The 24,292-nt window shown below is 49.7% G+C and overlaps 1 pseudogene; it reads right to left on the bottom strand.

The window, feature by feature from the left end:
- The window catches only part of LOC130143368 (hydrocephalus-inducing protein homolog), a 66,608-nt pseudogene extending 44,321 nt beyond the window's left edge, over positions 1-22,287 (bottom strand).
- Positions 22,288-24,292: the final 2,005 nt, after the last annotated feature.

Here is a 24,292-nt window from a genome sequence, read left to right as displayed (position 1 = left end):
ACTAAAATGCTCTTTGCCGGGCTAAAGCAGCACACAGTATCCCCTCGGTGAGGACACCACACTTCCAAGGACCAACGCTGAGGAACAGGGACAAACCAAACCTCCCTCTCAGGCGAGAGGAAACACACGCCAAGTGCCTTCACGCAACTGAGGAAGTGCCTCGTTCGGCACCACAACATACCCCTGCTGAGCCAAGGCCGACAGAAGCATTCTAACATGGCGCCTTTTCCTAAAGATATTCCCCACTTACTCTTAAGTGAAGCGTAAAGCTGATGGTGTTTCTGTGGCCTGACCTCAGCTTCTCCTAGCCTAATATAAATGTTACACCTATCTCGGGAGGCAGCGAGCTCTTCCTGCCAAATCCCAAGAGCCCTCAAGTCCTGGCTGCATTAGTCCTGATGTCGTGAGCTGTGGGACGCAGGTGGGAGAAGGCAAAAAGAAAGAACAAGGCTCTGCGGCAAAACAACGTAGAAGCAGTGCAGGGGACAGATGTGTAAGAGACAGCGGCATTGGAGCGAGTCTGACAGAGGCACGCATTCCCACGTCGCGCTTCAAACATAGCACCGCCAAGGAATGAAGCTTCACACGTGCATATGCACACCGTAACGGAGAATCAAGGTTCCTCCCGCCTCCGACTCAGCAACTCCCAGCAAAACCCGATTCCAAAAAACCTCATTCCTGCTTGAGGGGATGCACTTTAAAAGCCCCCTAAACACCAACTATTTGTCACTTTTCTTTGAGGCAAAGCCGGGACAGGGGAGATACACCTGGAGAGGGAATTAAGGTGACCGGGACAACAGGGAATGATGGCAGATGGCAGTCATGGGGGGTGCTGGGTGGAGAGCACCCAGCCGACACCAGCATCCCCCAGGGAGAGACCGGCACACAGCCACACAGAACAAGGGCACACTCAGCCTTTGCCCCTTACCTGCTCACTTAAGCACCGAAACATACAGAGGTTTTGAAAGAAAAGGTTTTAGAAGTAGTCTGCAAAGCAAGCTTAACATTTTTCTGCTTTGAAAGGTCTCTGCTTTGAAGGACGCAGAGACTGGGCACCATGCAGTGCCCAGACCTTACCTGTGTCATAGTGAACTGTCAGGGGCCTGGAATAATCACCAGTCTTCTCTGGGTGGAAGTCCACCGTTACTTGCATGGCATCGCCAATCCCAAGAGTCCCAACGGAGGGATCAACAGAGAAAGGGCTGCAACACGGAGAGGCACATCAGGATTATTGTGGGACCTTTGGGGACTACGTTCCTTCTGCCGTCTAGCTCACTCCAGCTCACCTGTATTAGCAAGGGGCCAAGAAACCACAGTCAGCAGCAGAAAAAGAGAACATACAGGGCCAGGAACTGAGCCACCGACCCGACTCCTGAAGAGCTCCAGCCCTCAGAAGATCCTAAGCGATAAAATGACCTCGTCTCCCCCATACCCTGCATCCAGTTTTCTGCAGCAAGGCTCAAGAGTCTGACTGCCAGCGATACGATCGGAGGAGGGATTTTGAAGGGCACGGAGATGGCAAGAGTTATTTGCATGCACAACTTGACACCGAGTTCCTCAGGAATCCGTCTTTTCCTGCCACCTATAAACCTCAAGAGATGCAAATGTCAAGGCAATACCTGTCCCAGTGAGATTACAGCCTGGAAATCAGACAGGGAGAACAGAAGTTTATTCTTGAATGACCGGAGAATAATTACACTTTAATTGGCAGAATTAATCTATCTTTTTTTTTTTTTTACCTTGAAAGCATCCTGGGTTTGCCTCAGAAAGGGCACATTTTATCAGCATTTCAATGAAAGCTGTTCTAAGCAAAGAAAAATCTGTACGAGTGCAAAGGCAGATTAGAGTGATACAGAAACAAGAAAACAAGACACAAAAGGAGTATCCCATTTACAGCCTGAACAATTAAATCTCTAGCTAAATGAAGCACCGCTAGCAGGAGCATATCAAGGCACCTTTAACAGGAGGTTTTCTGCGTATTCACAAGCAATGCAGTCTGGGGCTCTGGGTTGTAATCCAGGCTTGGTAACTGTTTGCTTGGCCTACTAGAGAAATTCTGTGCAATGTGTGGGAAATAGTATGAAAATGTGTCGGTGTACTTTAGATTTAACAAGAGCAATTATGATTTGTCGCCAGGTAAACAGCTCTCAGCTGACAGACATAATTCAGTCCTTTAATGCTCAGGGAAAAGTCAGATGCAACATGTTTCTGCACAACAGCAGCTGGGCTTTGCGGCTCTTGTACAGCCTCACTTAGAAAGCAAAAGTTATTGGATTTAGTGCTTTGCTGCTGGTCAATTTGTCACCTTAAAAATATGTGCTGCAGAGTTCTACAGTGATTGGGGAGTGCAGCCCACAGAAATAATGAGAAAAAATGGAGCCATGCGCAAGCTGAGCTTCGCTCATGGAAGCAGTGACAGCTGATGAAATTGCTGGAGTTCCTGCTCATTAAGGAGACACTGATGCAATTGGGGGCCTGACCTGCTCCCATCACGACTAGCAAGAACATCGCCAGTGACTAATGGGGAAGCATTGGGCCCGCAATGTTCACGTGCTGGACCTGAGACTTTTGAGAGGGAGGAGGAAAGCCAAGGCGCCGCCAGCCTCAGAACCGGGCTGCTCTACATGGCCCTGCACCTGCACTGGGGGTTGTGCCTGGTTATACTGGGCAGGGCTCTGCTGGTGCTTGGCTGGGATCACTGCCTGCTGTGGGAAAGGCACAGAAAAATCCCCCCCCCCCCCCCCCCCTTTTTATTTCATTATTTTTACCAGAAACATTGCCGGAACAGAAAAGCTGCTGGTTAAAGGCCACACTTGAGCCCTACCTCCCATCCCATACCCTTCCTACTCCATCCCCATGTCTGCATACCCCTGCCCTCAGATAGCTGGGATGGGAATGACACTCCTGAGGATGACGTCAGGGGATGCCCGAGAAAGTAGATACCTTCATATCTTCAAATTACCAGAGAAGAGGATCCCACCGAGGTCAGGACTCATTCTCAGGACTGAGAAACAGAGCACAAGTCAGACACCGCACCTCCTGCCTCCCACCCCACGCTGTACCCACAGGACAACTTGGTTCCTGCTGTAGCAGGAGCTTGGTATCCCTCACATAGACCTGGTTTTCCAAGACCCAGAGGGATGTAAGGTCCATGCTTAACCTGAACTCTGAACTTCAGTCCACATCACTAAGCTGTTCCCTGCAGCCTACAGATAAGAGATGCTAAGGAAACGTCCCTGACACACTAATAGCCACACGGAAACCACTGCCAACAGACGAAGCTGGCAGGCTAAACTTTGGCCTTTTAGCCATTAATTGTGAGCTGTTCTTTACGGTAATTCTTGTCCTGTTAGATCTACCCTGTTAGTGAATCACTACTGCTCCTGAAAAAACAGGAAAGATAAGGTTTGGAGGTTTATTAATAGCTCTTCTTCTGACATGCTTTTCAACTACGTCCATTTGTACATTTGCTTTGTTGTACAACATCTAAACTGTCACAGGTCCAGATCTCCCAGCGGTGCCTTGCAATCCCCAGCTTGTATAAACTCATCTAGCCGCACCAATCTGAGGGAGACCTTCCCAGCAGAACCCGCTGAGATCTTGCCTGTAATTGCCCTTCAGAAAGGGAACAACCCCAGATTAGTAAGCAATTTCATTGCGATCTGTCTTGGCGTTTACATCTTGCTTGCTTTCACCAGGCATCAGCTCCCCATCTTGACAAAGCTGGGCAAAAGTTAAATCCCATGAGGATACCACGGGCAAAATACTCCTGGCAATTTAGCAACCAACTGACAAGTGAACAACGCTGACAATTCTGTGGCTCAGGCTTTCCCGACTACCGCGCTGCCTTTTCTCCTGCAACCGTACATTTAGTCAGTGCAGCGTGCAACGAGGCTGCAACATACTTCGTCCCATGGTATGTTTCTCTTCTACAACCAAGACCCCTTAACTCCACTGGTGCCTTAATTTGCATTATAAAATCATCTGAGTTTGTGAGAATTGATTTCATTAAAAGCTGCCTCCAACCCCAAGACCGACAGTTATATTACTGGTGATTGAATTGCCCCCTCTGTCAACTAAGACCTATTGCAGGAAAAAAACCCCAAAGATCACTTAATCTTGGCATACGTAATTTTTTGGTAATGGTATAAAAGCCAAAGTCGAGCACTGTAACCACTCCAGTAAACACAGTCTGTTAGGTCAAAGCATCCAAGACTCCATCTCCATACTGAAAAAATCCTGCACAGAGCCAGCATCTCACAAGCTCTCTCTTTCCCTCTTTCCCTGCACGTAGGCTCTGTTGTCACATCCCTGTACATCCCATGGTAACTCTCCAGCCCCACACCTCCGTGTAGTATAATGGGTACTGCAGGGAGGGATGCAAGGCGGCTCCTAGCACTGTGCCATGTAGGATCATTTCCTGAGCTTCCAGAGCTTGATGGGACATTCCTAAATGGACCTTCTCAGACAGATCCTCTCTAACCCATAGCACAGCACAGCACAGTGTAACGTCAGGAAAAGGCAGTGCTGCACTGAGATCTGCTTCCAGGCACCATTTTCAACTGAAATGTACTGGAATGACATTTATCTCCGTGAATGCCGTGGAGAAGAAACTCAATAACCAGCCTTAACAATGAGAACGGCAGGAAAAGACTTTTTATATTTATACTATTATTATTTTTTTTATTACTACACTATGCAGTGAACAGCTGGGTATGGGCATGCAGGGGGAGGACAGGCACAAAGCCAAGCTGCATAATGGGGAGTGCTTTGGTGTTAGGGTCCCTGCGCCCCCCCCCCGCCCTTATTAAAGAGGAGTCAAAACGTGGCCACGTTTTCTGGTAGATACCATGGCAAGGGAGAGTTCTGAACAAGCAACAGCAGAAGGATGCTGAATTGGCCCCGTGGATTCATTTGAGAGCTCTGCCGTGGAGTGAAATACACCACACAAGTCCTTAGATAAAGTTGTAAGAGGCAAGGAATGTCCTTATGAAGTGACCCGCTGCAAGAGCAGAGCTCGCGGTACTGACCGAGAGGAAAGGTTAGCATTGGAGATGGGCTGAAAAATGCACTGCAGGTGAAAGCTGGTAGGTTACACTTGATGCCATAGAGAAGGGAATCTTGAGAAAGGAGGCAGAGAGGTGACAGGAGCAGCGCCGTGGACTAGGAAACTGTGGCGCCTGCAGCTGCCTTGCAAAGGGGCAAGAGCCTGAATTCGCCCAGGCCAGAAGACAGAAGTTGCAGCAGCTAAGAAGTCTCAGTCGTGCAGAGAGAGTATAAAGGACACAGAGGCCAGCTGATGGTCTACAAACTTTGATCTCTCATTCCCTTCTACTCCACTAAGCCTCCTCCCCCTCTCACGCGCACGCATGCTTACACATAGCGGCACACAAAGCTATTACGTGATATTAATATTGGCTTTAACACAACACTACATCCGTACTCAGCAAAAGTTAAGCACACACTAAAGCTGCTTCAGTTCTCCACTAAATAGGAAGAAGCTAAAACAGTCCTGAATGTAAGTCTGTAAGGCTGGCACTCCTACCACCTATGCCATAACTCTTAAATACTGCGTCTCGTATCTACACATTAAGCTCTCCAGGACAGGAAACATCACTCATTAATGTCCAAAGCACAGGTTTAAGTGTTTGTGATGCTGAACAGCCATTATGGGAGTCATTCAAAAGCATGCATGACATTAAACTAAAAACTTCCCCTGTCGTTAATAACGATGCAGCCTTGGTTACAGCCTCTAACGCAGGGAAATTAATCCCCTGACATGAGGAGGAAAGCGGTCTCTCCCGCGAAAGCCTCTGTAAGTAGAGTTGTTCAAAGACAATTAACAGCTAATGACCTACTCGCCTGTGGAGCAGTGTATTGGTGAGACTCTCCAGCCAACTTGTCATGCCAGCTGGGAGGTCAGTTCTTTTCTGCTGGGGCTGCTGGAGCCACTGAGCTCACCTGGGACCTCGGGGCAGGCACCTGAGCAACTGCTCACAGCACAAGCAGCAGGGAACCCACTGTCACCCAGTGCAGTCCCCAGCACTGGCTGGGAAAACCACTCCTGGCCCACCATGGCCTCATCGCACAGGGAGAACGTGGTTGTTCTGCTCCCAGGCTGCAAGGGGACGTGGTGACCTGGTCAAGAGTGGGGAGCACTCAGATTTTGAGTGGAGGATACAAGCTTGGGGGAGTACAGTCGAGATACTGGAGGGCTGGGCTGCTATTCAGGGGACACAGCAGAACCGCATGCAGCCGAGGGATGGAAAATGCAAAAACCTGTATTTGGGATGGAAGAATCCCTGGCAGTACAGTCTGGTGGGCACGAAAGCCTTTCTACAGAAGAGGAGCTTAGGGGCTGGAGCACAGCACATACAGGGAGATGCTGGGATAAATGGCTTCGCACAGCCTTGAGAAGGAAAGACGAAGGCTGGTATCACTTGGTCTTACTTTTCGTGTTGAGTGCACACCTGATCAAACTTTGACACTGGTCTTGCTTTGAGCACTGTGTTTGCTCAGATGATCTCCAGAGGTCTCTTCCAAAGTTATTCTAGGATTTTATCTTCTCCAGCAGCCCAATTCCATTTCACATGTTCCCCAGATTTCTCATATTATTTCCTATACATCTGTGCATATATATAGGCAGATGGTAGACACACAGGCATTAGAGGAACTCAACCTTTAAGAAAGTTCCCAATGAGGAATTCATTATGACATTTTGCTGAACACTTAAAGCAAAAAAAAATAAAAGAGCAGAAAGACAGGAACCTCAGAGTATTTAAAAAAGAAATCTGAATGAAAGTGGGGGACGACCTAATTAGAATAAAACGCTGCTTATATTCAAAGATCATCAGTTTGAAATTTCAAACTGGCTTTCAAAAGTTCATAACAAAATGGAAGAGATGACTGATGCCTTTGGCTGACATGGGAAATCTTACCAGCTTTTGATCTCTGCACACATGCAATCCAGTTCTTCAGAATTGTACTTTCTTGTGTAGTTTGAAATAAAGCTTTCGTAACGCTTCCCATCCCTTTGCTGCAAATCAGGACTGAAACATTCAATTGATGAAGTTCAGCATAAAATCCGTATCAAGCAGGATTCAACATACGCTGTATCACTCAATAGAACAGTTGGCAAGGACATGGCCAAGAGATGCTACACACGACTGGGTACTTGTTTTGGTGGTGACGACTAGATCTGGAAATCCCAGAGGGAAGCTGTACAGGGATTTACAAGTTCCTGCCTATGTATTTCCACAGTGAAAAGAAGCAGCCTGCTTGAACAGCATCCTGGAAGCCTGCTTCAACAGCCTTGCCAGGCTTTGGTAGAAGCCTCTTGGACCTTCACATTTCCCAGGAGAAAGAGCAAAGAGCCTTCTCTTGACCCCTGTTTTCCTGGGGAAGAAACCGAAGCAACTCAGGTGCACTAAGGCAGACAGCAGGTCTTTGCTGCATTCTGGACCTCAGCTCCTACACCAAAACCTCTGGGACCAAGCAACACGGAGCTAACTACCAGCCAGCTGAAGTGGTTTCCTTGCAGGTGCAGTTTCCAAAACACATTATCCTCTCCAGTTCAGCAAACTGGAAAACCAGTGACTGTCTTCTCAGACCAAGAGGAACAGTACAGGCTGTCCACGACACAGCACACATCAGGCGCTTGACCAGGAGACTGCCGAAATGCCACGTGCTTGTGGCCTCCCAGGGAATGGGTATATTTGGCCAATAGGGCCACATAACCATTTCAGAAGGTTCTGAAGATCAAGGGGGTTGCTGGTAGCTACTACAGCATGCTAGAGCACTTTCCAGGAGATCTGAGAGAGACAAAGCTCTAGAAAAGGCTCCCAACCCACGCACCAGGTATTTGCTGCACCTTTTGCCTGTGCGCCCATTGGCATTCTGCTTTGGGGCTAAAGTGCAGGTTTGAAGCCGCTGCCAGCTCATCTCCACTTAAGAGCTCATTCTAATGAAGAATAGTGGATCCCAGGGACCAGATCAAACCTACTGGAAAACCAGGTTCTGGACCCCACAGGGTTTTTGTCAGGGTCTCAATACCAGTTGCTTTGATCTATCATCTCTGATTGCACCTGCTACTATAGACAAACTGCTGGTAAAGCTGATGATAAATTCTTAAATGTCTCTTCCACCAGCTCAGAGCTTGCCCATTTCTTAACACTGCCTTTGGTCTTCAGGAACTGAGCTCCTAGAGCTGTCGTCTGCCCCGCAGGATCTTATACAGCCCAAGGGCAGTCCAGCTGCCTTCCTACATTTGCTCGTTCAATCTAACAGAATCAGTCTTGCACGACTGTGCACTGAAGACACCGTTGCACTATAAAACTCCACTCTGCAGCTTGCAGAGTTTTAGCAGAGGCTGCGCCATGCTTCAAACACTATAATCAACAGCAAACCCCACGTGCCCTGCCCATTTCCAGCCACGGCAGCAGTACAGCAGCTCACATGCTCTGGCTCCTTTTTGTTGCTGTTTACCAACTATACCATCACACAACAGTGTTTTGCACAAAAAGAGATGAGCTCCCTACCTCTGAGTGCTGATGCAGTAGCGGGCCGCCCCGTTACCGATGTTGCGAACCAGCAGTGTTTTCTGGGTGCTGTACTTGACTGGACAGGCTGAGAAGTTCACCTGGTCGGGGAAGTCCAGGATAGCTCGGGCACCTATAGCTCGGAGAGGCACAGCAAACTTCTCCCCTTTCTGTGATGCAGATGAGCTCGTGGAAATAATCCTGCAGGGAAAGAAACAATCTCAGCACAATGCTTTTAGTACTTTCCCCACGGCAGAAGGAAAACTGCTGTTTTCTATGACTGTAGCAGTATCATTCAGTAACGACACAGTACTTTTTACCTTCATGAGCTTTCATTCCAGTAGCATGACTTGCACAGGGTCGTTAACTTGCAAAGAAGAAACAACCCCACTGATTCACCTGCTTTTGCAGCAAGCGGGCAGCACCACAATTATCTGATGCTTTGATTCTGAGACACCAGAACAGTCTCTTCATGCAAGGGATCACAGCACTAACGCAACCTGCTTCGATCGCCACTGCAGACTATTGGAAGCACCACTGAGAACCCAGCTGTGCCACAGCACTAACTCCAGTGCCAGCAACGCGGCGACCTCGTTGAAGCTTGGCAGGGGATGCTCAGGTACACTTTCAAAAGGACTTCACCACATGCATAGTCAACGGTCAGTCTTCGGTGAAATACTTCACAAGCTGGACACGGTAATTGCGGCAGCGTCAGGGCAGTGCAGGGTACGGCTGTATTTCCTGCCCCTTCTCACAGCGTTATAGGGCCAAGGCTGGGGACACGCACCCTTCAAAAGCCACCTGATCCATCTCCCCACACCAGAGCTGGCTCAGCTCCAGACCCAAACTGTTTTTGCGAGAGGTTTCACAAGTACCTAAAAGCGCTAACAGTTCCACCCCTGCCCTCAGCAGCCTATGCCACCTCTGCGCTAGAATTAAAGGGTGTTAGTTCTTCCTGTGTCTGAACTCCGTTTCCCTTTACATCTCACCCAGCCTCAGGGGACACAGGAGACAGCTCTGGCTGATGCCGTAATCACACCCCTCTGTAAGGTCTGTTCTAGAGGAGTAAGTGACGGCGTGCCTGGTTAGCACACCCACCCCAGGCAGGCGGCATCGGGAGCTGCACACGGGGGACACTCAGACACCCCACCAGAGCAAAGCCGGCTGTGCAGTCCCAGCCACTGCCTTCTGCAGAACAGAGCCAGGCAATCCCCCCCGCGCCCCGGCTGTCTGGCGTTTAGCAGCAGGAAGGCAAATCAAATTACCAAAATCATGTTACTGTAGAGATGAGCAGAGCAGTCTCCAGATGTATGGCGTGGCATCGCTGCGCTGGAACTATCACCTTGCCCCCACTGAAATCAGCGGTAAATCTGCTGCCATAGGGCCAGGAGCCATTACCCCCAGCAGCGCTCTTATGGATGAGCTGATAAAAACTCTGCTTCTCGTCACTCACTGGCTGCCCTGATTTTTTCCTCAGTGCTTTTAATTAATTTGATATTTTTATCACTGTTGAAGCAGCAAGCGCTTTAGGATTTTAATGATTTAGGAATTGCATACAGCAGCAAACTCCCTTCAGCAGAACCGATCCAGACTCCCCCACAGCTGGGATTTCCTGCTCCCGTCCCCATCCCCTCCTGGAAGGGCCCTAAGGCAGCCAGCCCAGGCACAGACACGTACCTATTGCTCTAACGCAAGCGCTGACAGCCAGCGCCTCACCCACCACCCAGCACCTCGCCTACCACCTGCTCAGCTGGGGTTTAAGCTTGTCAATACAGATGCTGCCCCACCCAAGACAAAAAGAATAATCTCCTTTTCTAGACATCTCAAATATTCACCCTAGAAACTGCAGAAGGGCTTTTGCTTTTCCTATTTGGAAGGTAAAATACTAGGAAGGGAACTGCAGCAAGCAACCTGCATGATTTAATACCGCATTTCAGGAAAGCGTTTCATCTTCAGCAAGTCGTTCTGAATTGGCAATTTTGTACCCAATCTTGCAGCCTAAGCCCTCTAAAATAAAAGCTATGGGCAGCCCATATGAATTTAAAGCACCTATTATCTGGGTACTTCACGTCCTGCACTGTTTCGATCCTCAGAAACTCATTGGCAAATGAAGAATGTTATTTGCTTTTGTTGTTGTTGTTCTTTTGGCCACACTACTGTAACAAAGGCATTGCAAAGCCAATTGAAAGCTACCTGCCTTATTAAGTCTTGGCATGCCATATTTACTTAGCTCCCTCTTTCAGGTGCCAGGTAGGCAGAGGAGGATGCAAGTTCAGATCAGCAGGAGGATAAAGAAAAAAGGAACTTCAACAACTGGAGCTACTTGGAGCAAGTAAAAGGAAGTAATTGTCAAGGCGTTGTCATTGCTAAGGAGCAAATGGATCAACAGCAATGCAATTAAGAGCCCAAGAAATAAATCCCCCCCAAAAGCAAGCACAGGCAGCCTTCCCAGCTCCGTTGCTGGTGAGGGGCGCTGGGACCACCTGCACAGCAATGCACAAGGGATTTCTCCAGGGACCTGAGGGCAAGGCTAAAGCAACAGGGATTTGGTTTCACAGAGACAACCGCGACCTTGAGAGAGAAAGATGCCTCTCGCCATTCATGCAGATGCACATTATGCTCCAAGCCCCCTCTCCAGGGACACCGTGGGACATGGCATCCCGTGCAAGGCTTGACTCAGCACTTCAGAGCGGGCTGACCCTTCAGCCACGCTCTACCACCCCACCAACGTGGGACCTTGCACCAGGCTGAATGCAGCGTCAGCCCAAACAGGGGGAAACCCAAGGCAAGAGGGGTGCTAGGCAGAAGCTGGCTGTTTGTGCCACTGTGAACCCATGGTCCCTTAAGCTTTTGAAAGCTGAACTGCCCTCCCTTGGGGGCAACAGGTTGCAAAGTCTCTACTGCAGCACTGCCTCGTGTTACCAGGGCGCTAACGCTGCTACGCACTTGCTTGCAGCCTAGGGGCACAGTTGAGACCAGTTCAAAATGTTGTTCTGCTTCGCAACTGCAAACCCTTAGCAGACTGTTTAAGACCAGGTTTCTAAATAAACGTGCCTGGATGACAGAGGGGTTGCATCCCATCTATGCTTTAAAGTTTGCTGTGTTTAGACACAGCTTCAGGCTATAGGTTTTCATGAAAATACGACTTCATCCTGCATACAACTCCCCTCTCAGTTTCAAGGAAGATACAGACAGTTGTACGATGGTTCCCCTTCTCGTGCTCCCCTGTGACAAGCAGTAAATTACAAGCTCTGGCCTTCCAGGTATCACCACTGGCATCTGAACTGGCACCCACTGAGACTGAAGCAGCTGCTCGTCTTGGGTGTTGTTTCAGGCTCTTTGTAAACTCAGGCTAACAGTAATTACTGTCACAGCAATATCGACCCTAACTGCCCAGAACCCCAAACTCAGATGTCAGTTTCCCTGCATAACCTATCCCAAATGCTTCACTGAATTCCTTGCAGCAGCCAACTTGCAAAGAAAAGATCCTTGTAGCATGAGGTAACACGGCAAGCCACGCAGGGAAAGCTCCCGCTGAAACCCTGATATCAGAAAGGCTGGAAAATAAGGGCCGTGACAACAGAGGAGAGACCAGAGGATGAAGATCCGTTCGCAGCAGAGGGGATGCCCCTGCGCCTGCCCCCCTCAGCCGCCGGTTCGCAGGAGTCTTTGAAATGAGTCACTTGGCTTCAGGTTCCTGTGGCGCCGTGCCATTTGCCTTGGTCTTCTGCCCCTTTCCTCCTCACAAGAGTCATCTTAAAAGTATTCTCGGAATGGCTTCTGTGCACAACAAAACATCTAACAGGGCTGGGCTGAATTTTAAAGGACTTCATTTCAGTCATGCAATAACTCACTCTCCTGTCATACTTCAGAGTAATCAATGTGCATTAATTCAGTCTCCACTGAGCATCAGCAATGAATTTCACAAACCTCACAGACTGAACTTGCATCGCCTGAAAACAGTGCACTGCTACAGTGAAAAGAGCAAGAGGGCAACACAGAATAAGCTCTGCTATGTTTTTATGTGCTTCTTACTTCCTTCTTCCTTTACAATAAACTACTAATAAGCCTGAAGGACACACAAATGGAAGTATTTCTGTCTGTTGTTTATCTGCCAGTCAGTGCCACAATGGTTTCCAGTTCAGCAGAGGCCGTCAGACCATAACGCAAGAACACACGGGAACAGGGGCTGGCACGAGAACACCCACGCTGTACAATGGAGCCATAAAACAGAAACGTGCAAATCAGAAGCAGCAAGAGTAACAAACTGGAAATGTTGCCCAGCAGAAAAATTAGCAGTTCATTTATAACACAAGTGCCAATAAACCAAAAGGCACACCAGCTATTTCTTTTCTGACAGTCCAAGCACGTGGCACATTCCCAAATGACTGCGAGACAGTAGGAAACTGCTCATTTTCCAAGAAAGGGCTACGTGGCATTTCAGCCACTAACAACTCACATGGCCCTATTACTTAGGGCTGAGGCACAATTTTACTCCTTTCAATCAGGAGTGACTTCACTGAAGTCAGACTTACTCCAGGGAAGAACAGATTCAAAGCAAGAGAATGACACAAACCAGCTCCTCATCAGGAAGGCCCGGACCCCACTTCACTGGGTTATCCACAGTCCCTGTGGATCATGCAGTATCAGAGATGTAGGGGTTATTCAAAGGCAGCACTCCTGAGCCTTCCACAACTAACACACAGATACTCTGCAGGCAAGCAACTGCAAGCCCAACACAGGTGGCTTTACAGAACCATCTCCCAAAGCCTGCCTCTTGGCTAAGGGCTTTTCAAGGTGCTCTGCACATCCTGACCATGCTACTGATGCATTTCTAGCTGAGCGACAGCACTCCGGCACTTTGCTGACTCACACTCCACCAAGTATGAGACAAAAAGTTCGATTTATACAACATTCTGGTTCTGCTGTAGAGTCCCCATGTGCTCCTCACCAAGCAGCCCACATCCCTCTCCCAATGCCCTGCAAGGAGCACAAAACCCAGGTCGGCAGAAACGGCCAGGGTGTCGCTCAAGCTGTGCAGAGAACCTCGCTGGCACAGCTCCCTAATGCCACACACTCACCAGTTCAAGGGCAAGACAAGGGGCAAAGTACTGGACATGAGTGCTCCTGGGAGTTATCTCACCCTACTTCTATTTGGGGTGATGTTCATGTGTTGCTCTGCTGCTTCTCTGTAGTTGAAGAGCAGCTCTTTGCCCTTCATGGGAACCGATTTACTTCCATCCCAAAAATGAATGCTCATGAATACTAATCAATCACATTTTAAAGGAAGCAGTGTCCCCTGCAAAGCCTACCTCGGTGAGATTAAGCTCTTATGTCACTTGGGCAGTATGGAGAACTGCCCTAGGCCAACATCATTTTAACCTTCCATACGAATGACGTAAAACAATTTCTCAGTCCCTCCCCAAAGCAACAGATCATTTCACAAGCATGGGGAGCCAGGCACCACAGGGCATTTCCTCTCTAGTTTGCTACAGCCATGCTGTTTGAGGATAGGACAGGGTGTTCAACTAAGTCTAAGCAGCAAACGGAAGATGAGAGAACAGCTGTGCCCAAAGAGAGCCTGCACCTCTGGCCTGGTGCAGAAACACCAGCTGGCTCAGAGCGACCCCCTCACCTTGCATCACCCACAAAGTCACGCAAAGAACTGTGCCAAGAGGCAGCAGAGTGCTGGTGCAAAGAGTCAGCCTGTCTGTCTGTGTTCCCCTGCAGGGCTTCCTCCCTTCCATGCCAGGTACCAAACCCTTTTGCGTTAACAAGCCTCCAGGTAACACCGCCGCCCCTTCACATCACGGCACAGTGCCAGACTTGCCAGGGCCACAGCACCGATGTTCCAACCTCTGAGCAAAAGCACGGCACACGGGGCAGGGAATAGGTGCCAGCTGACACAGCAACCACAGCCCCATGCACGCAGGCACAGCCACACCAGCGTGACTGCCCAAAGGCTCCAGGCTAACACTCTGCCTGCAGATGCTACCTGCCCCTTCACTCCTGTGTGCGCTCCAGATGCCTCAGTCCTCTGCAGCACACCAGCCTCCTGCTGGTTAAAGACATCTGGAGCTCAGCGTGTCTGGGCCAGGCTGGCTCCCTGCCACGAGCACAGCGCATCTTCTCCCCTAGAATCACAGCTGGAGCACAGGTGGGCAAGTATCCTCAGGGGCAGCACAGCGGCAAGGCTGGAACACAGAGGGTATGAAAAAGCATCACCTTCGCTCCAGCCCAGGGTGAGGCAGGGAACTGGTTGCCAGATGGGAAAGGGGAAAGCTCTCTGGATCTAGCCATTCCCCTAGCGTTTTCCATCATAATTAAGCCCCTAACATCGAGTAGAGAGGTGCGATGGCTAAACACCTTATCAGCACCCCTCCCTGCCATTTCCCTACTGTCCCACGTGCACCTTCCCCTGCAAACGCCCAGGAAAGCACAGGGAGGGAACGCACAGCTCGTCAGTCCCTGCTGCGGTGGCATCGCATGGTGCTGCCAGCCAGGATGTGACCAGCTGCAGGCTGCCTGACCACAGCCTAGAGCAAACCTCGCAGCACGGCATGGGCTATAACCGGTGTGCAAGAAAAGTGCCGGCTTCAGACAGAGCGTTCCGCCGTCTCACTACCGCGTCCAACACGATACGCATTCAAGAAGCGACTCCAGTTTTCAAAGGTGGTGGTCCTCACTCTGATCAGGCTCAGCTTTGGGTCCTCCAAACAACAGGTTTGTATTTATGCAAACAGGCTTTTGTATTTATAATTATCAGAGCAAACCCGTAATTATGCAGCAATGGTCAGATACTAGAAACCAACACCATGAGAGGCCACCCCACCACACAGTGCACTCTTATCCCTGAAGCCAACAGACATGGCATTAAACGTTCCAGCACTGAAGGATAATCACAGTCTGAAGCATAGAAGAGCCTCCAGCCTATGACAGCATCATCTTCACCACAGGAAAAGTTTCCCCCAGCTGCAGATCCAGTGCAATGCCACCGAAACCAGGACAGTGCCTCAAAACCCACAGCAGATGCCCTGTTCTGAACCCAGCCCCGCAGGTTCACCTCCCACTGAAGGCACACATCTCTCGGGACCTCCAGTCTCACCTTGTTCTCATCAGGGGAGAAAACGATGCGGAAAGTCGCAAGCATGCCAGGCAGTACCTTGCGGCACACAGCATGGTGGCTGATCAGCTTGAAATAAGGTGAGCTCTCCGAGATGACCTTCACCAGCCCAGGAACCTGCAGAAAAGACAGGAAAGTATGATCTTGCAGCTTGTGGAAACAGGAGGAGAAGAGACCTGGTGATACCACCTTCGCAAAGCACTTTTAGCTCTGGAGGTACATGCACGTAACACATAAGAGTGAACATTAATCCCTTCTGCCTGGGCAAAACAGCTCGAGGCCAGAGGCAGCAGGGCGATGAAGGAAGGGCCAAGCAGGGAAGACACCAGCAGCACGGCGGTATAATATCTGAATCAAGTCACCCGTGTATTCAATAAGCCCAGAGAATCTGCTGGCTTCTGCCCGTACACATCCAGGCAGACATGCCCCTAGAAGGGGCATGTATTATCTGAAGGCCAAACAGTACGTGTTAATCCTGGCGGAAGGAAGAAATTCACTTTAACGTGCTGGGTTTGAGCGGGGCAGTCAAGCTGCGGTGCTACAGCCATGTAGGCAGACCAGCAAGAGGGGACCACAGATACTGTGGCCTTACTGGGAATAAAAGCAGCAAATGAAGAGAAAAAGGAGGAGACACAGGAAGACAAAGAGACAACCCCAGAAACAGAGAGATGGCTGGGAAAATCCAAAGGGAGCTGGAAAGAAGCAAGGGAGAAGCACAATATGCCACAAGGAAAGGCTGATGCAGAGGATGAGAGCCAGCAACCTGGCCAAGTGATGGAAAGCCAGGCGACCCCCCAGGCTGTGCCTATCAACTAGGGGCTTCAAAGGCATTTTCTGCCCCGAGATACATGACTGGCACTGCCTGGTGGTGGTTTCATTATTAAAAGCCAACCTCTGCTCTCCGGAGGCTCCTGCTGCCTGTGACTGTAGCCAGGCAGCTGCCAGCGCGGGCAAGCCAGATCCCTGGGGACCCCTGCCCACCCCCAGCAGGCCCTGCAGGCACCCTGCTGCACGGTTCTGACCTCTGGGGCATCACCAGCACACAGACAGCACACAGGCATTTTCCTAGCACATAGAGAGCAACCCCTGAGCGCCAAATCTCAAAGTCTGAAGCAGGTGATTTGGACTGGTGGGCAGCTTCACGGATCAACAACAACCCCACAGGAGGCTTGGAAAAAATGGAGGCTCATTCTGCACCACCCACCCGAGCCTGGTAACCCGTGGCCAAGGCAGTCCTGAACTCTCCAAACGCCCTTGGAACCCAGCAATGTCCTGGGGCAGCGAGTTCCAGGAGCCAACTTCACAGTGCAGACAGGCATTTTGGTCACCATGTCCCTTGGAAGGGGAGCACGTGTGGCTCAGACCTTCAGCAAAAGCCACCCAGAACATCTGAGGGTGCTGAGGAACAGCCTGAAGACACAAAGGCAATTTTACAACACGGGTAAGAGCAGGAAGTATATAGTACAGCACTTCTGTAGTTGCATGATTAGAGCCTCTATGTGGAATATATTTTGCTGTCAGCTGGATTTTTATGGGGCAGACAACTTCAGGCTACCATGCAGTGTAACTCAGTATGATTCAGAGGAATGTGGGAAACTGGCACAAAAAACTTGAGACGGAGCACAACGTTGCTTTTCTCCAGGACATCGCCAAAAGCCAACCAATTTAGAGTATAACACCCTCGCAGGATTATCCTCTCTGTCTTTCTGTATTTAAAACATACCAAAGATTTCCCTGGAGCTTATCTTACTTTTACACCCATGCTCTCCAATGGTTGAGCTCTTACTACCTTCAAAACTACATTGTTTTGGGAAAAAAACCACAGTTCACACATTGCCTCCCCCTTCACAGGGCACATAAATCCCAAGGTGCAGCTTTACTGTCTTTTACTGGGAATGGCAGAAATGTTAATGCAGATGATCTTTTCCACTTGAGGAAGCATGAATCGAGCAAATTAACTGTTTGCCTGTTGGCTGGTACTTGGCAAAGATAAACATTTTGAAGTGCTGCATGGATAATGGAGCAGGTGAAGCCAAAGACTCAGTGGGAATGAAGCAGAGAGTAGGAAGAGAGAAACTGAGGACTGAGGCACATTTTAATCAGGGACGAGGATACCTACAGCAAAGACTGCCCAAAACTCAGCGCAGATCACACCAGTGGCATCCCCTGGGTGCAGGCACACATGCTGCATCTTATCAATGTTCCCAAGTTAAATGCCAGACCAGGAATGGTGCAGTACTCTCCCGGAATAACTGAGGGAGCACACCCGCATCCTTCCTTGCCAAAGGGTCTTCCATTTTCACCCATATCCCTGTCACAACCTGTTATCTCAGGAGATACTTGGACTTGCTGTTCTGCCACCTGCAATATGCCTCGACAGCTGTTTTTTGTTGTCCACCTGTTTGCCCTCCCCAACAGGGAAATTTGGAAAGGAGGCGAATTCACCGTCTCTTGTGCACACTTCCATCTTCCCATCGCACCCTGCCCTCACGCATACCTCTTCCTCTTCATTACAGAAGAGTATCCTTAATTACACCCCTCTTTCTGACCTGTCTCTACTGCCCGTGCACTTACTGCTACGTATCAAGAGAAACCCTTGCGTGTAGGAAAGTGCGCAGGGAGAGAACACCGAGCTCAGCTCCTTTCCTCCCTCCTGCCTTTTCCCACCAGCTTGCCCTTGGCACATGCCTCATTCCAGCAAACGTTTCCCCAGCTGAAGTTCAAAAGGTCCCAATTTCCCTCTTGACAGTGGAACAAAACTGCTGACATTTTTCAACTTTTCCATTCTCAACTTTCTTGGGAAGTCTCAAAATGATTGTTTTTTTCAAGTAAAGGTGGAGACCTTTGAGGGCACTTTACCCCGAACATGCTGTGGCTCTCCAAAGGGGAAGCAGAGCATCAAGTTGTCACAGGAAAACCTGAGCAGAACCCAACTAAGCTTAGCAGGACCCTGAAGGGGCACCTAAAGGCCTCCCGCTGCTGCTGCTAAATCAGCCTGCTTCCACTGCTGTTTCAAAACACCTTTCCTGAAGCGCTGTTACCACTAATTATAACTTACTCCAGCATAAAGTGGAGAAGACCCCACCCCGAGCTCTGACAGCCCGTTCAGCTCTCTGTGCAGCTCACCCAGAGGCAGAGGTGCCCTGTGGAAACTGAGATTAACCACGGAGCCACCAGGACACGGTGCACGCTTGAGGGAAAGCACGAGGGCAGGGAAGAACTGTACAGCCCCCAACATTCCCACCCGTGCAGGGCTTCCACGGGGAAAGGTGCTGACCAGAAAAGCTCCTTTCAGCTAGGTACCACCAACACACAGCCAAAACCAGGGGGAGAAACCTCAGCATGGGAAGATTTCCACTGTCTTGCAAAATAAAGGCGGTGAGACGTTTTATTCTGGATGCGCTGTGCTGCAGCAGGCGACTGGCTATGCTGTGCACCGCGCGGATGACACTGCTCTCCAGTTCCAGCACAGGGTTAAACTTCCACATCCCAGCACTTACCTTGTCCACGTTCCTCAGAATCAGTGGCACTTCATAGACCTCATCGGGGACGTAGCTCTGAAATACCACCTCTGATGGGAAAGGCTGAAACAAGCTCTGTTCCGGGGCAACTGCTGAGAACTGGAGATGCAAAAGAGAGCAGAGAGTTTCAGCCGCGGGGATAAAGACTCATCAGTGAGAGAATACAACACTGGCCTCCAGCGAAGGACAGTCCCTTGGTGAGTACGCCTGCCCAGCTCACGCTAGGGGAACAGAAGCTCACCCACCTGTGTTCTGAGCAGATCAAAAGTTTCTGGGCCACACTGAGCAGGCTCAAGCGAGCAGCTCTTTTGGCAGGTGTTTCTCCAGGTCTCCTTCTCCAAAAGGCAAGGCAGCACTTACCTCCGGCAGAGCCCTGGGCTAACACGGTCACACAGCCCCAGAGCACTCACTGCAAGAGCTGTAAGCACTCGTGGAGCAAGGGAAAGCCAAGAATTTACAGGAGACCCCATGGGAAACAGTTTGGGGATCATCTTTACTTTGAGACACAGAGACCGAGCCCAACACATCCTCAAATCTCTTTTTTGACACACAGCCCAGAAACCAGGAAGAAGAGAAGACAGGCCAGAAAGGAACACCGCTGTTAAGAAAGCGACAGATGAGGTGGTAAGTTCCAGGTACTTTCCCAGCATCACTGGGCAACCTGAGTAAGGCTGGACTTGGCATCTCCTTTTCCCACGAGCTTTAAATGGATGCTTCATTATATTCTATTATTGCCATTTTCTTTAATACCACTACAGAAGCAGGTCTGAAAACATACAGAAACAGCAAATGCTTACAGCGCCAAGGCGTTACTTTGAGAAAACTCCTCCCTGCTCTGCCTCCCCCCTTCCAGCTGAACTCTTCACACTCACAAGACACAGGCACGTCTCCTGCTTCTCCACAGGAGTCAGGGTCGTGCTGAAGCCAGCGGCCACAGCACACGGCCAGTTCTGTGTGCGCTCGTCCTCACACACACGTTCCCAACCTCACGCGCTGTCTAGGGCAATCCTTAACCAATTTGCTACAGGTCTCTCGCTGGCAGTTTTCCACTCAACAGCCTACCTCAGTCATCTACCCCTTTGGAACGTGTGTTATACTAAGCAGATCTGTAAGAAAAGCAGCTTTAAACACACGTGTAAATAAACATTGATCCAGATAAAGCACACCCACTCCCCTCTGCCCAGGGCCATTCCCCTGTGTACCTGGCGGCCTGAAAAATCTAACACCCTGTACGGGTCCCACTCGATGTTCCAACCCAAAGCATTCATGCAATTGCTTTAGCTACACCTTGAGTAGTTACCGTAGGCCCTCAGCCCTCAAAGGCCAACGCTGCCACCACTGAGGGCATCCTATGACCCCAAGCGTTTGACAGAGACTACACCAAACCAAGGGCTGGCTATTTCAGCAGGAAGGTGGGAAATTGCAAGCTTGCATCCTTGTGGCCCTCCCCAGCCTTCCCCCAGTATCATGCTTTAGCCGCAGTAGCTCATCTCCAGCAAAAGCCACCAACTTCAACAGAGGTTGTTTATATGGGCTTAGCGCAGGTCAGGACTTCAACATCTCACTGGGGAAAAATGTTTTACCTTTCCCCCAGCAGAAGGAACTCCACACCGGCAGCAGTCTGAAACAACAACAGGACTTAGTCACCAAGGCATTTAGATAAGCTGGAGGCAAGCCTGTCACAAGCACGCGCTCTCTTCAAATGTCACATCAAACAGCAAGGAAAAGGGCAAGAAAAGGCTACCTTACGATGGGAGGCTTCGCTCATGTCTAGAATCTGGATAATCTGGGGTTGCCGCATCTCCCGAGTGCTGGCCAGCCTCTGCTTGGTGGTAAGAGTCATCTCCTTCAGGAAGGCAGAGGGAGTCAGCTGAAATGCAAAACACCAGCAAGAGCTACAGAACTGCCTTTATTCAGAAAGGCTTTTCTTCTTCAAGAGCCACCGATGAATAATTTGTGATCATAGCCACTAGGATAGTCCTGGAAGTCCCATAATTACCTGTTGAAATATTTACCATTAGTAAATTAATGATAGAGAGTGCAATACACATGCTCCAAACAAGCAGCTTTGTCCCGTTAGCTTCTCCTTCGTGATTTGATGTGACATGTTGGGGGATTTTGCTCTTCGGGCATTTGTTTCCTTTCCAGTTTGGCCGGAGTGAGCCAGTGACCTTTGAAAAAGGTTGGGAGGAGTTACCAGAAATCCCTTAACTCCACCCTTGCACAACGCTCACAACCACCACACATGTGGAGATGTCACTGCTGGGTGAGTCAGGAAAGCAGAAAATCAGTGTTGTGCCAAGACTGAGGTGGAGAGGAATGGCTCCAAGTTTTAGTTATCTCTTTTGAATTAGTACTTGTTTTCTCTGTTTGGGCCTCCGAGACGCCTCCACAGAAGTATGCAAAGGTATCTCCTCGACAGAGCTTCAGCACCAGGTCATCTTCAGCCAAGTGAGCTCTGGTCAGCAAAGGGCCGTCTGAGGATGGGGAGGAGGAACTGCCCTGACTCCGCTGCTGTCTGCAGCGCTGGATCTGTGCTCCACACGGGATACGGGACAGAACAACTGTTTTGGAACCTGTTCCATCTGGGACCAGCCATACCTCTCGAAACCTTCAGGCAGAGTTTGAGCAGCCCACCACGTGCCCAGCTGCCTGGAGGGCAGGTATGGTCAGAGCAGCGCTGGCAAGCATCCCGAGGTGACAAAACGTTACTGCCCACACAAAGGGGGCGGAGAGAAGCACACGCTCACGCTTCAGCTATTCCGGTGCAATGCCCGGTACGTTCATTTAAACTGGCTCCAGTGGCACATCCAGACACAACTCTGGACTTGCCCTGAAGCAGCACACAGTCCATCCCCTACTGCACCATGGTCACCACCTCCGACAGAAGCATGGCAGCAGAGAGACGGGGAGGTGGTGTCCAGCTTCACGGTGCTGCCAGACAACAGGAGGGGCAGGTAGAGGAAGGACGTGGGGGCAGTTTCCAGCCTTACACAGCTCCTACCTGGCCGCAGCAGGTACTTACAGTTGCAGGCTTCTCTGTCCCTCTGGCTAGCTTCGGCTTACGAGGAGGCACTACCACTTGGCTCAGGAATCTACCAGCCATCCTGGAGGACCCCGTGAACCAGCGGGGCTTTCCAGTGGCCATGCCTCAGCTGACCTGCAAGGAACAGCAACGGGACTTGGAAAATCCAGCATCCCCTTCCATGGCAGACCCAAAGGAGACAGCTGTGTCTCCGGGCTGTGGCATCCTTCATAACTGGAGAGCAGCCGGCATCCCCACCCTGTTTCATAACTAGACCATATTTCAGTGGCAGAGTTAAGACTGATAGAAGTAAAAGCCCAGAACAAACACTCCAAAACAGCCTTTTGCTGTGGGCGCAGTCCCACAAGCCACAAACACACATCAAAGACTGCTGGCACTTCTCATCTTCTCCCCGTCTTCCATGTATTTTGGAACTATTTGCTGGAATTATTATCCAAATCTCTATTAATACCCAAACTGTCCTTTATTACTCTTTAAAAGTTTTTTGGTGGGAACAATGTCACTTCACTGCTTCATTTTGCAAAAACAGCTGACCCGATGTGACTTTGTGCCTGACCCTACTAAGTGCTCAGAGTATTATGAACAACCTTAAACCCAGGGATCGCTGCTGCCCCAAGCATCAAAATCAGACTGCTCTCACTGCTCTCCTACTTTGCAAACCAAACACCCATCCTTTGTGCAAGGAGGTTGGTGATGTTTTTAACTAAGGGACCATAGAGTTCAATACTCTGATTAACAACTATGGTTTCTCAAAGCTAATTTGGTTAGGTTACAAAACTTATCCAGCAAATATGACTCCTTCCAGGCATGAAATTACCATGCCCAAGAGCCTTTCTCCATGGAGAATGAGGGCCTTATTTTTCACTTACTAACACCCAAACTCTAGGCTCCCTACAGGCATTAAAAGCTGTAGCAGCAGAAATAAAAGCATGAAACCATTAAAGTCGCATGAGCAATTAGCTCAAATAGAAATACAACAGATGTGACAGCTTGGCCACTTCAGGCTATCCTAATGGCAGTTCCTCTCAAGCATCCTTATCCTGCAGGCAGCATGGCTTAACAGGTCCATGGGCCATCCTTCTTCTATCACCAGCCTGCTAAACAACCTCCCCATCTGTCTCTCAAAAAGTGGGTGTGCAAGAAAGGGAAAGAAAACACCCCCAGAAAGTGGGTCTCAAGCACCGACAAAAGTCAAAGGTGAGTATGCACAGCATTTACTAAGCACTACTTTGGACGAGAAATCATTTCCCCTCCCTTTCTGGCTAACTGGACCAAGGAACAGATGGATGTCCCCACCTCTTTTTTTTTCTGGGACTTGAAAGACCAGTGGCCTCAAACCCAGCTCTACCCTAAAATTATTTTACATCCTGACAATAAGTAAAAAATCACAGATCCTACCCCCTCCTGCTTCCTCCTGTTCCACATCCTTTTTCTTCATGTGGACTTGCTGTACACAGCTAGACACCATTCTATGCAAAGACCACCATTCCCTTCCCCTCAAGTTTGACCCACATCCTGCAAACGAGGCAATACTTTCAGCTCATTACTCCCGAAACAGCTACAGCATTGCGAATGTTCACGGTACCAGGCCCTTCATAGTTTCAGGGAACAACAGGGTTGCCATTTCCTTTTGTCCTTGCCAGGAACATGAGAGAACAGCACGGTCCTACGGACACACGGGCATGCTGCAGCTGGAGCTCGGATTGAAAGCTAGAAAGAACTATTCGTTAAGAGAGAAATCTAATGGGGATGATACAACACTAATCTGGGTATCAGTGCTTTATTACTGGGTCTTGAGAGTAACGGGATTATTTGTTTCAATTTTCTAACTATAATTTCACTTCACTTGAAACTAAACCTGCTCATCATGCCCACACCAGTTATTTCCAGAGGGCTTCCAGTCTGCATGCCCCCATACCAGTCCAGCAGCTTCCCCTACCCTCTAGCCCCAGAGTTAGGCACTTCCAGAGCCCCACTTCCCTGGAGCCTGCAGGGACCAGCCTCCTGCATTAGGAGGAAAGCAGCAGAACTAAGAAAGCAGCCACATCCTCCTGCGGGGGCAGGA

Source organism: Falco biarmicus, unplaced genomic scaffold (assembly GCF_023638135.1).
Source record: "Falco biarmicus isolate bFalBia1 unplaced genomic scaffold, bFalBia1.pri scaffold_27, whole genome shotgun sequence".
In the NCBI taxonomy this organism is placed as follows: domain Eukaryota; kingdom Metazoa; phylum Chordata; class Aves; order Falconiformes; family Falconidae; genus Falco; species Falco biarmicus.
The sequence above is the reverse complement of the archived record's forward strand: the minus strand, read 5'-3'. Positions and strand labels throughout refer to the sequence as shown.